At 40.2% G+C, this 12,110-nt stretch overlaps 1 protein-coding gene across 3 annotated transcripts in view; it reads left to right on the top strand.

Annotated features, from left to right (window-relative positions):
- The first annotated feature begins 2,844 nt into the window (after nucleotides 1-2,844).
- Nucleotides 2,845-12,110, top strand: part of LOC100693195 (alpha-1,3-mannosyl-glycoprotein 4-beta-N-acetylglucosaminyltransferase C) — a 76,307-nt gene continuing 67,041 nt past the window's right edge. For 2 of the 3 annotated variants that reach the window (XM_005459936.4, XM_025908560.1), the window contains exon 1: nucleotides 2,845-3,312. The gene's annotated coding sequence lies outside the window, so the exon portion shown is untranslated. The remainder of the gene's footprint in view (nucleotides 3,313-12,110) is intronic. The other variant, XM_025908556.1, reaches the window with a different exon arrangement.

Raw genomic sequence — 12,110 nt, forward strand, 5'->3', positions numbered from 1 at the left:
AAAATCAAGCATCTGTGCATGAAGACTGCTTCTGCAAACATTTGTGAAAGAATGGGTCGCCCTCAGGAGCTTTAGTAAAATCCAGTGTGGTACCGTCATAGGATCCCACATGTGCAGCAAGTCCAGTTGCGAAATTTCCTCGCTACTAAATATTCCACAGTCAACTGTTAGTGGAAGTGGTTTGGAACGACAGCAACCGAGCCATGAAGTGGCAGGCCATGTGAAGTCACAGATCGTGGTCAGCAAATGCTGATGAAATGTCACAGACTAGTAAATCGCTGCAGACCTCCCAACTTCATGTATGCTTCAGATTAGCTCAAGAACAAGAGAGCTTCATGGAATGGTTTGGACAAGCAGATGCATCGAAGACTTACATCACCAAGTGCAGTGCAACGTGTCAGATGGTGGTAGAAAGCACGCTGCCACTGGAGGAGAGATGTGTTTTTAAGAGACAGAAATCATGCTTTTCCATCTGGCAAGCCAATGGACGAGTCTGAGTTTGGTGGTTATCAGGAGAACAGTACTTGTCTAACTACAGTTTGGGGATGGCCTCTTCCTGTTCCAACATCAATGTGCACCAATGCACAAATGAAGCTCCATAAAGATTTGGATGAGTAAATTTGGTGTGGGATGAATTAGAGTGGAGAGTGGAGCCCTTCTTGTCCAACATCAGTGTCCGACCTCACAAATTTGGTTGTGGAAGAATGGTTAAAAAACTCTATAAACACGCTCCTAAAACTTGTGGAAAGCCTTCCTACAATAGTTGAAACTGTTATAGCAGCAGAAGGTGGGCTAACGTTGTATCCCTATGGATTAAGAATGGGATGTCACTCATGTTCATATACAAGTGAATGGTAAATGGTAAATGGCCTGTATTTGTATAGCGCTTTACTAGTCCCTAAGGACCCCAAAGCGCTTTACACATCCAGTCATCCACCCATTCACGCACACATTCACACACTGGTGATGGCAAGCTACGTTGTAGCCACAGCCACCCTGGGGCGCACTGACAGAGGCGAGGCTGCCGGACACTGGCGCCACCGGGCCCTCTGACCACCACCAGTAGGCAACGGGTGAAGTGTCTTGCCCAAGGACACAACGACCGAGACTGTCCAAGCCGGGGCTCGAACCGGCAATCTTCCGATTACAAGGCGAGCTCCCAACTGTTGAGCCACGATCGCCCCTGTGAAGTGAAGGCAGGCGAGTGAATAATTTTGGCAATATAGAGTATCTGTACTTTCAAATATTCACATGAACTCACAAATGGATGTATTTGGGGCAACTTGGGGTTCAGTATCTTGCTCAAAAATTCTTTGGCATGCAGAGTGAAGGAGTCGGGGATCAGTCCACCAACCTTCCCACTGGTAGATGATCCACTCAACCACCTGAGCCACAGCTCAGTGTTCTGTGGGATCATTTAATCAAAATACTAATGAAAGCATTTCTGCACATGTAGTGTTTTTTAGGGCAACTTTGGGGAAATGAAAGTTTCAAAGAGATAAATAACAGCTAACAGCTTATCTAGCTGATAAGAAAATCATAGATGTTTGACACGTCATGACTGCATCTTAGGCAGAGAAAATAATGCTTAATCCCAGGTTCAAAAACCGACATTCATTAACGTAACTTGATACCGAAGATAAAAAATGCAGGCTAAGTGTCACAGTTTGAAAAGAGCTTGATGCTGATGCAAAATAAGTTGTCTGTAATTCTGTGGTAGCTCTGTAGCATTTTGCTTGAGTATCAATATAGCAAAATCTCAGGAAACAGACTCGGAAGTGGTGTTTTCATCAACATGTACGGCATGACCTTCAGAAAGGTCAGCGCAGACTTCAGGCTCAGCGTAAACCTTCGTTGTCAAAGTCAATATTGTTATCCCACATAAAGAGTGATTCCTGTGATGGGAGCTAGAGGTGCAACTAGGATTCAGAAGAAAACAAATCAAGAATTAGAAAAATTAATAAGGCAGTGTCCTTTAACCATTTTATTTAGCAGAAATTGTTTTTCTTCTTATCCTTGTAATCTTTCTGCAACACTTTAGGCTTATCTTGTGATTCTCCAGGGGTCCTGATTATTGATTTGTTCTCTGCAGAAGTTGCATGCATCCAGTCTCACATTTTCAGCCTATCTTTGTAAACACAAAGACAATATGGAGACAGCTAAATCTTTTCCTTCCCCTCCCCTTTTGGAAAGGAAACAACAAAACTGTCCATTGCAGATAACCTGAGAAGGATAAATAGCCCTGTCATGGTTTGTTTGTTCTTTTGCTAAGCGTGTGTTTATAGCCCATCTGCTCTCTTTTGCCATCTATCCTGTGTACAACTCAACCAAACCCAAGGTTTATTTACTTTTAAAAAAATGTTTCTATTCAGTTTATAAAATATGAGTGTTGTTTTCAATCAATTGCATGCTCAAAAAATGTTTTGTCTCACTCCCATTTCTTCTTGTTGCATGTTGAAGCTCTACTTTGCACCTTGTTAGGCTCCAACCATGCAAAGTAAGATTTTTTCCCACTTTTCAAGTGGTCTTAAACTTTTGATCAGGACTGTATATATATGCTCTTTGTGCCTGTCTGGGTCAGCTTCATGTAGTTTGTGTTCAGCCGACAGTCCAAAGACTGTTATATTAGCTGGTGATTCTAACTTGGATGGAAGTGTGCATGTGTGCATATGAAGAGCTGTCTCCCTGTGTTAGACACATGAAAGCTGGGATAGACTCCAATTTCCCCATTGACTCCAAGCTGGATAAGATATTAAGAAAATACATGGGTCCCTGCACTAAGCCAGCTAAAAAGGTCACAACTCAAAACAGTTATTTTATCTATACCCTTTTCTCATGGTGGATGTTTGTGTAATGAAGTCAGTGCGTGCACTTATTTCCATCGTCTTCTACAAAAAGAGCAGCTTAATTTATACATCCGGTACTGCAAGAAAGTATTGCCCCATCCTGATTTCTTGGGTTTTTTTTGTTTTGTTTTTTTATCATATTTGGCACACTATGAGATCACCAAATACATCGGAGTATTAGACAAAGTAACCCACGTAATCCCACGTAAAACAGCGCAGTTTACAGTGTGGATATGGACATTACTTTTATTTTTATTGCACAAAAGGATGAGAGGGAGAATGTAAAGTGGAGACTGCTTCAGGAGAGAAACACAACTTTGCCTCTTCGCGGGCATAGCATGCTAATGCTAAGCTACCCAAGAACCCAGAGTGATGCTAAAGCCGAGTAAATGCAGACCCCAGCCCAGCACCGCGATGAAGTGAGCAGTCATTTGTGGTGAAGCCAGTCGCTGCTGATCTTCAACAGGTAACAAACTCCGTTTCTATCTGTTCATGTTTATAAAGTCTCTTTGTGATGGTTTTCATCTTTGATGTATGCTGTCGGCTTTGTGTTCATACCTAAATACTAAGATCACGTGTGTCCTCATTAGGGGCTGTAGCCTCTAGGTTCAGTTGGTAATTATGAGACAGTGTGTTTCATATCATTTTACAGTGTAACATGAAAGTAGCGTAATGAGTAGTATAAGGAATGCCTTTCTCCTTGGAGAAAAAAAAGTATTTCTGTCTTTCTGCAATTACTTTTAAGAAAAGTGTTCTGTGTAATATTTGTAATAACCTTTTACTCTTGGAGTTACTTTTTTTGAGTAATGACCACAACACTGATCACAGGCAAGATGGAAAATACCTACAACATGCACAAACATTTGACCTCACAGTATGTAACAATTTGCATGAATGCAATGATATGCTGCTTAGGGATGGTGGTGACTCTTAAAGTGAAACCAATGGGAATTTATAAGGAATCAATGGATAAGTGATATTGATAATGGAATTGGAATCACAAAATTCTTATCAGTTCCCATCCCTATGTTCCCACTGTAATGGCCCTGACTGTGTTTCGCTGGAGCCCCAAAGCCTTAGAAATGGCTTCGTAACCAAAGAGAATAAATGGCTAGCGTCTAATAGAGTTAGTATTGCAGAAGTTTACATGTCTCCTAAAATTAGCCTGGTGACATACCAGTGTATTTTGCATGCCCGAGCAACTCTGGGGCACTATTTACATTCTCATTCATTCATTTATCCATCAATCATGTATCTACTGCTCCTCTCTGTTGTGTTGCTGAGCTGTGTCATCTGCTTCACCTCAGTGACCCGATGTCCCTGTTTACTTTACCCGATGTCATTTGGATTATAGCCATTTTTCATTCTTTGCCTGAGATATTAATGCTCACATTCTTCCATTCAGCAGTAGTTATTTGCTGCCACTCATACTTTCTCTGCCACAGTCAACATAAAGCTGCAGCTTTAGTTAGTGTTTCAACAGTTTTTCAGTGCTTTCACAATCAGTTCTGCAGTGTATTCTCTGTCAGTCACACACATAAAGAAATGCTTTGAAATGAGGCCTGACACATGTCACCTCAAAAAGCAAATTATCACAATTTTGATGTTTTGTTAGTCTTTTTTTATAGTTTGAACAAAAGATGACAAATGACAAAACAATTTAATAACAGAGAAAACATCTCGTAAATCAGTATGTAGGAAGTGCAACTCAGATAAGTGTGCTCATTTTGGCTCAGCTGCTTCTCCAGACGCTGGCCAAACAGATCAGTTGTCAAGTGTTTGGGGAGCAACTGTTCTCTGACTTCTAATTTTGCACCCCAAAATCTGAGGCAATCACCCAATCAAACACAGCAGCACTGTTGTCACCGTGATAAATAATAGGAGCAGATGAATAATTATGGCAAGAGGAATCAATTCTAATTCAAAGTTTCTGACAGGCTAATGGATGGCGCTCCAGTTCTGTTGTGGTGGTGATGTGAAATGCTATTGGCCACCAATGATGGAAAAAGAAATCTCACTGCTGCTGCTGTTATAGTCTACGCTCTAACAGTGTTTGGAAATCTCATGATGTATGGAGGTGATGAGGGAAAGTATTGACTTTTTTACCTTGAACAATCATTGCTCTGACTGCACACCTCAAGGTCCAGTATTAATCATTCATTGCATCATGTTTTGAATTAATGGTATTTCAGTGGTGGAAGAAGTACTTAGATCCCTAACATAACACCATCTGTTACAGGTTTTCATTAAAGACTGGAAACTTCTCCTCCTTTATCTGTTTGTTCTATTCTATTATCAACACAGATGCATCGGTTTGTAAGCAGCATTTTTGCTGTCGTAGCTGCTTAAACCCAGGTGAATTCTATATACAGGTTGGTGGTTTAGTGGGTCAACTTCACCATCAATCCCCCTGATCGTGAATGATCAGAGGATGATGTGATGAAATGATTAACAGCAGGGGAAAGATGATGAAATGAGATTTTCCTTCATGAATGTTATTCGGATGTTCTTTTTCTCGTGAAATATTGAGAAGCTTTACCTTTTCAAGTTTTCGGCAATTATCTTAAAAAAAGATCTAAAAGTTTAGAAGAGAAATATCTCTTAGGTTGAACTCCAAATCAAACATTTATCTGTTTTCTATAGATGTGGTTCCATTGTTGTTCCTGAGTTCTGTCTTGCTGCTTTTTGTGAACCAGCCAGCATTTTTGAAAAGTTTGAGAACCAAATGTTACATAATCTTCAAGCTGCATATGCAAATCCAATGTAAATTTCTTCCCATAGCCTCTAAAGTCAGTGATTCTCACTTCAGGACCAGTAATTTTGTGCTGCTCTGGCACCTGTATATTTGCTAGAAACAAGTGAGGTTGATTCTAGTTGGATGAAAGGTAAAGGACCTTAGATATGACAAGCAAGGGGCCAAAATATACAGATATTGTCTGTTTACTTTTGGTAAAGGTCACAAGCAGATACAGATATTGTATTTCATCAGACAACTCAAACTTAAATGACTGTGGTATTAGAGAATACAGTTAAAGTGTTCGTGTCATCACCCAAACACTCTTTTGGTTCTGTATGATATACAAGAAGGGGGAGTATATCTGATCCGGTGATCTCAGGCTCATTGTTTTGGAATTTCAAGAAATTCTTTTGACTCACCAAATAAACTATTTTTATACGTGAGAGGAAAATCTGTTTAAAACCACATTAATCAGGCAAACACATTAGATTAGAGTCTGTTGCTTGTGTTTTTGTATCTGTGGCTGTTACTCATTTGCTATCTGGCTGCGAGGCTTGCACAGAGTTGTTATAGTTCTAAGTTTGTTTGGCAGCTAAATATGATAAGATCTTCTTTCTAATGTATCCCAGATGGAGGAAATAGTAATTTGCATCCGTTATCGGAGAGACAAGACGAGGCTGTGTCAAACTGTTTGAGAAAATTCAAATATTTTTCTCTGTCCTCGCCTTCCTCCCGCCCTCCTGTGTTTCCCTTCGATTAAAGAGTCATCCATCGACCTCAAAACATTCTTGGAGAGTCTTGAACTTCTAAAACCCTTAATTAAGCCTCGTTCTGAAACTTTCATAGCCAGTTTTCCGAACAGGAAATCTATATTCACATTTCATAAAGAAGAAGGTCATGTCAAGTACAACACCAAGAAACCAGTACATGGTAGTATTTGAGCATATATTTGTATCACTTCATCAGTTTTTTATTGATTTATTCATCTATTCACTGAGCTTAGCTTGTCTGCAAAGCATGTATGAATATCTAAAGTACACACTCAGCACCTGATGTATAACTGCATAACCTTGTAGGGTTGATAGCAAGTATAGAAATATTAAATAAATAATATTTAATAAAAAATACTAAATATATGGCTTTAAGTGTGTGTGTGTGTGTGTGTGTGTGTGTGACACTGAGCATCAGTGGGTCTGGTGGACACTGATACCTGTTTTCTGTTTGAGTGGAATGAGCATCGACAGTTGCTTCAGGCTTCTGACTTAATCATCATGTCAACTCTCACTGCATCTTATGCTGAGTGGCGCTGGCAGAATAATAATAATAATAATAATTTACTGCTTTATATTTATATATTTATATTTCACAAGTGGAAGAGCAACAATTGCAAAATTACCGCTTCCCTTCAAAAACTTTTTTTAAATTAACGCTTATGTGAAGTGATTACTTAACAAAGCCTGCAGCCATGCTAAGCTATGCAGTATGAAGCTGTAGTTAGCACAGGGTGGGGTCACAGACTAAAGATACTATTCATAATATGCCACCCACATAAATGGCAGTTTTATAATATTTGATTAATTTTAAGTTTATGGATTTTATGTTAATATAAATTTAATTATGATTTGTTATTATACATTCAACAGTAAAACTTTGGAGCCACAAGGGACCATAATTGGAAAGCAGGGTAGGCAGTGCTAGGAAATATGGCTAAGCCCCAATCAAACAGGTATAGAGACTGGTCCCCTGACAACAAACATTTGCTAGGAAAATGTATATTCTCTGATGCCAGCCACCTAGTAAGTTAAAAATGGAATTAATCCATTTAGTGGTGGCTGAAGTTCACAAAGATTTTGGGTTGCCAGGGGGGTCGCCCACCAATCACTAGGCCTACGTGACTAGGGCTCTAGCAGTACTGGTTAGCACATTTCATCCATAAACTGTGTGGCTGTAACACACAAAGACCTGCTAATTACAGCTAAGTAACAGATTAATAAAAGACCACAATTTCACTCTGCAAAACTAAAGCAAAAACTTCTTGGGCCACATTGTTTGTCATGTATTTTCTTTGAATGTGCTCCAAAAAGCACCAACAACACAAACCTGGTTAAGAGACTCAATTCAATGATTCATATTAGAAAAGGTGAGGCTTAGCAGGAAGCTATCAGTGCTGGCACATGTTATTCACAAGGGCCAGACCCCCAACTTTAAGACAAAGTCTAAATGGATGAGCTATTAAAAAAAACACCCACTGATCAGTTCTTATGAAAGGCAAAATGCCACGTTTTGTTTTTTTCTCCTTGTTTCTGGCTACTTTTCAGCTCATTTCACAATCAGCTCATAGTTACTGTGTGCTACCCTTCATGTCATGTTTTTTTAAATTTAATTTACTTGTTGGAGCTGACTCATATCAGATGTTATTCCCTTATCAGCCTTCACGTGCATTTGAACATGTGACATCCCATTCTTAATCCATAGGTTTTAATATAATGTCGGTCCACCCTCTGCTGCTATAACAGCTCCAGCTCATCTGGGAAGGCTTTCCACAAGGTGATGAGTGTATTTACGGGAATTTTTGACCATTCTTTCAGAAGCGCATTTGTGAGTTCAGACACTGTTGGATGAGAAGGCCTGGCTCAAAGCCTCCTCTCTAATTTATTCCAAAGGTGTTGTGTTGGGTTGAGGTCAGGACTCTGTTCAGGCCAGTCAAGTTCTTCTACACCAAACTCACTCATCCATGTCTTTATGGAGCCTGCTTTGTGCACTGGTGTGCAGTCATATTAATGGCTTCACTGGGACAAAAAAAATATCGGCCTGGAATTTTTGGTCCCGGTGTCCCATCCTGATTGCACATATACAAACATGAAGTTGAGGAAAACATAAAGTTTGGAGATCTGTAGTGATTGACTCTGCGGAAAGTTGGACATCTCTGTGCTCTATGTGCTGTATGATTTTATACTCACCACTTCATGACTGGGTTGCTGTCATTCCATATTGCTTCCACTTTGTTATAACACCACTAACACTTGGCTGTGGAATATTTAGTAGCGAGTAAATTTCACAGCTGGACTTGCTGCAGATGTGGCATCCTATCATAGTGCCACAGTGGACTTTGCAAACATTTGTCAATAATGGGTCGCTCCCAGGAGCTTTGCAGAGGTAGTCTGTGTGCTTGACTTTATACACATGTGGCCATGGAAGTGATTGGAACACCTGAATTCATTTACTTGGATGGATGATTGAATACTTTTGGTAATATTGTGTATAAGAAAATGTTTAAAATAGTTTAGGTTGCAAGACAAATTTATGTTAAAGTAACAAGTTCAGCTTAGAAAACTGAAAGTCAATTTAAAAGTGTTTACATGGATTCTGATCCAGCTCCACTGGGGTCACTTTTCAGTTTTTGCAATCATAATCATCATAATCTCAAATAACTGTGCATTTGGGAAGATCACAGAAACATTCATATTCATCCTTGAATTATATCAAACAGCTACTATAATAAAATATAAGTGTGAAGTAACGATTTCATTACAATATTGGTGCATGTGTAAAAGCAAGTTCTTCTAATTATAACAGTATATGTTTATTTGAACTGCATCATCCAGATAAAATATAACATAAAAAAAAACGTATCTGCATGTCTGTGAATGGATCTCAGAATTGTAAATAAAGATGTGAAGGTGCCAATCATGAATTTAGATCTGGACGTCCACTAAGGGAGTCTGTCCACCAAATTTCTTCAGGCTAATAAACAAACAAGCAGACAGGGAGGAATAGAAACACCTCTCACATAATCGACAGACACTCCAGCCCCCAATAAGAGCAGGACAGATGTTCCAGCAGTCCTCTTTAATTTTCTGTCATATCAAAGCTGCTGCACTTGACTTAGTCTCGTGCTTACAGCAGTGCTGTAACAGCAGGAATGCTGTGCTCGTGTGTGGTCTGACACGGTGTGATCTGCATGATTTAGGACCCTTACATTTTTAAAACAGCAGCAGCACATTTTCTGATAGTCAAACATGAAAAAACACGGAGCACCTCACGCCTTCAGCACGAGCGCATCGCTGATTCTGCTTTTAATGTGTTTTCCACGCTGAATTAGAGCAAATATCATATAAAGACAGGGCGGCATGGAGAATACACGGGCTCTACATTTAAAGGGGCTTGAAGGCTAATTATAATTGCAAATTGGGAACTTGACTCCTGGCCCTCCTTTGGCAGAGATCCAGTTTGAACTCATCATTAACGGTTGCATCCACTGATATTCCCCAGTCCTCAGACATTCATGGCCATATGTATGTTAAATATTTGTATCACATTAAATGCATCTCTAACTTTGTTATCATTTTAAAAAGAAATCTCTTTGTCAGTAGACAGCTTCGACATATAACGATGGATATAAAAGACGGGTTATCACTTTGACGGTATGTGATTTGTATTGTAGAAGAACACGTCTAAAGCCAAAGCTAAAACCTGTTACTAATGGCAACACTTGAAGACGGAACGAAAAGTTGGACTTTAAAGACAGCGGGGAGGCACGGTAAAGGTACAAAGGAGATAACAGCGTTCATGGTGTCGCAGCAGTTGTACATAAAGAAGTGACAGAAATAATGAGAGCATAAGAAGTTCAAACCATTTCCAAGTTTTTCAGCTCCACGTAGCAGATTAGTTACTTTATGAACTCAGATGCTGCTGGACAGTCGAAAGTATAGAGTCTGTTAACCGTCTCAGTGGAGAAGGAAAACCTTTGAGAAAATAGTGACAAAGATGTTCAGCCACACCCAGGTGTTATCTTTAAAGTGCATTTATGCTTATTCTGTCAGAAGACATAAGTTAGTGCCTTCACAAAGTAGCTTAGCTATCTAACAGTTAACAGAAATGAGAGATAATTATATCACTGTGTGTTCAGAAGATAACAGGACTTCATCGTTCGTCATCATTTGCCTTTTATGGTTTGGCTGGATTAGAATAGGGGACCTAAAATCTCTTCAACTGTTTCATAGAAGAATGCTGCATAAAAGACGACATTACTGACAGTCAAAGATTAGTTTGTAGGCTCTCATTCTGAAGTCTTGGCTGGAGCATACTGACTGACACATTTGGTTTTTGAAGAGCCGCAAGGTAACATATTAGAAGGAAGTGCTAAATAATCAGCTTAAATGCAAGACTGCATTTAAGCTGATTGCAAGACAGCGACCATAGTCAGATAACCAGGTTGGCACCCACCTGTCGCTCAAAAACCCATGTCCCAATAATGTCCTTTGGAACTTCAAGTCGGGGGTTCAACTCCCAACCAGAGCATCTGTATTCAGTAAGGGTCCCCCAGCTAGACCCACCCCATGCTAACCTTGGAGATGAGCGAGAAGAGATAACTGAAGCCATACTGGCTTGGAAGTCACCCAGATTAACAAGGTCCACATCAGGTGTTGAGGAACCAGCAACACTGATAAAAACTGGGCTACTGGAACAAGAAAGCATAAGTGGGCAAGGGATGAGAACAGGGCTCTGCTGGATTGCTACTATGCAAGTAAACCCAGTGGAAGGGGTTACTTGAAGATCAGAACACTCGGTGCAGTGACCGCCAAGCTGGGTGATTGGCTCCAGCACATCCCAGGAGCAACATCCGAGATCTCTGTCCAGAAGAGCGCAGTCCTAAGAACTGCTAAGATACATATACATATGTGTGTGTGTGTTCCTCCGGATGCACAACGTATGTCCACATAATGTATTTTTAATAATTCGGTGTGTTTTTAAACATGCAGTCTTTTAATGGCTGGCCAGGGGTTATTGTTGTGGTTGCAAAAACACTTCCCATCATACAGACCTCTATTAGAATATGCCCCAAGGTTTCATTAGGTTTATTTTATAACCTATGGTCATTTCAATACGGAGAGATCATTAGAAAGAATTAACATTATTTATTGAAAATATGAACAGAATATAGATAGGCGTTTGGCAGTTAGACTCCGATGGCCTGTCTTGGCGGATCGGCGATTGAGTGATGAGCGGTGGACATGGGGAGAAGGTCGGTTGCACAAAGGCGTCTGCAAAGGAGAACGACAGATGTGCAGTGAGATTTAAATTACGCAGCATGAATCCTGATCGGCCTGGAGAATGCCGGGAGAAGGTGGTCTGACCAGACCGGTGATAACACAAACAGCTTGACAGCGTGGGAAAGTGAGAGTGAAAAAGCTTAGATTTAGCCGGCAGCACCTAGGAGTGGACAGATGTGAGACCATCAATCTTCCTTATTGAACGCACAAGTTTCATTATGAAAGTCTGAAAAGAGGATTACTCAGGTTAAGCACACTAGCTCATAATTTGTCAGTCACAAAGTATGAGCCAATGAATGAGCGCCATTCCTCTCAAAATCCATTTCACTTTGCAGGTCAGGGCCGGTTTCAAAACCCCAAGCTGGTGATGCTGAAAATGCTGAGCTTGGGGTTTCAAAATGCAACGTCGTAAGCCACGAGCCTCTGTATACCAGCTATGTTTGACATAAAGTGAACAAAGCACACTGTGACTAC

This window comes from Oreochromis niloticus, linkage group LG7 (assembly GCF_001858045.2).
Source record: "Oreochromis niloticus isolate F11D_XX linkage group LG7, O_niloticus_UMD_NMBU, whole genome shotgun sequence".
Taxonomy (NCBI): Eukaryota; Metazoa; Chordata; class Actinopteri; order Cichliformes; family Cichlidae; genus Oreochromis; species Oreochromis niloticus.